The sequence below is a fragment of the Cariama cristata genome, unplaced genomic scaffold (genome assembly GCF_000690535.1).
Source record: "Cariama cristata isolate BGI_N322 unplaced genomic scaffold, ASM69053v1 scaffold1733, whole genome shotgun sequence".
NCBI classification, from domain to species: domain Eukaryota; kingdom Metazoa; phylum Chordata; class Aves; order Cariamiformes; family Cariamidae; genus Cariama; species Cariama cristata.
The window spans coordinates 3,698-4,025 of record NW_009608750.1 but is presented as its reverse complement, the minus strand read 5'-3'; the positions used below and the strand labels follow the sequence as shown (position 1 = coordinate 4,025).

Genomic DNA, 328 nt, shown 5'->3' with positions numbered 1-328 from the left:
TGCAACAGGCTTGTTGGGCGGAGGCGACCCAGAGGATCGCAGCAGCTTCTGGGCGTTTTGCTAAATGCACTAACAGCAGTCAGCACCGTGCAAGCCTGCACAGAGCATCTCTCTACTCCAGAGAGCTACCAAAAAAAATTAAATAGAAAAAAATAATCCCATTGGAGCTGTCCTCCCCTCCGTGCAGCACACGGCAAAAGCCCCAGAGCCTCCGTCCTGCTGCCGAGCGGACACCGCTGCCTGCGTGGGCAGCACTGGGGGCATGCATCGTGCTGGCACGGCGCGAAGCGGGTGCTGGAGGCTGTGGGTGCCCCACAGCGGGCCCCCA

The 328-nt window shown here is 60.1% G+C and overlaps 1 protein-coding gene across 1 annotated transcript in view; it reads right to left on the bottom strand.

The window, feature by feature from the left end:
* Positions 1-328, bottom strand: part of SLC35D1 (solute carrier family 35 (UDP-GlcA/UDP-GalNAc transporter), member D1) — a gene marked incomplete at its 5' end in the record, with an annotated part of 5,761 nt that overhangs the window by 1,911 nt on the left and 3,522 nt on the right. The window lies entirely within an intron of this gene.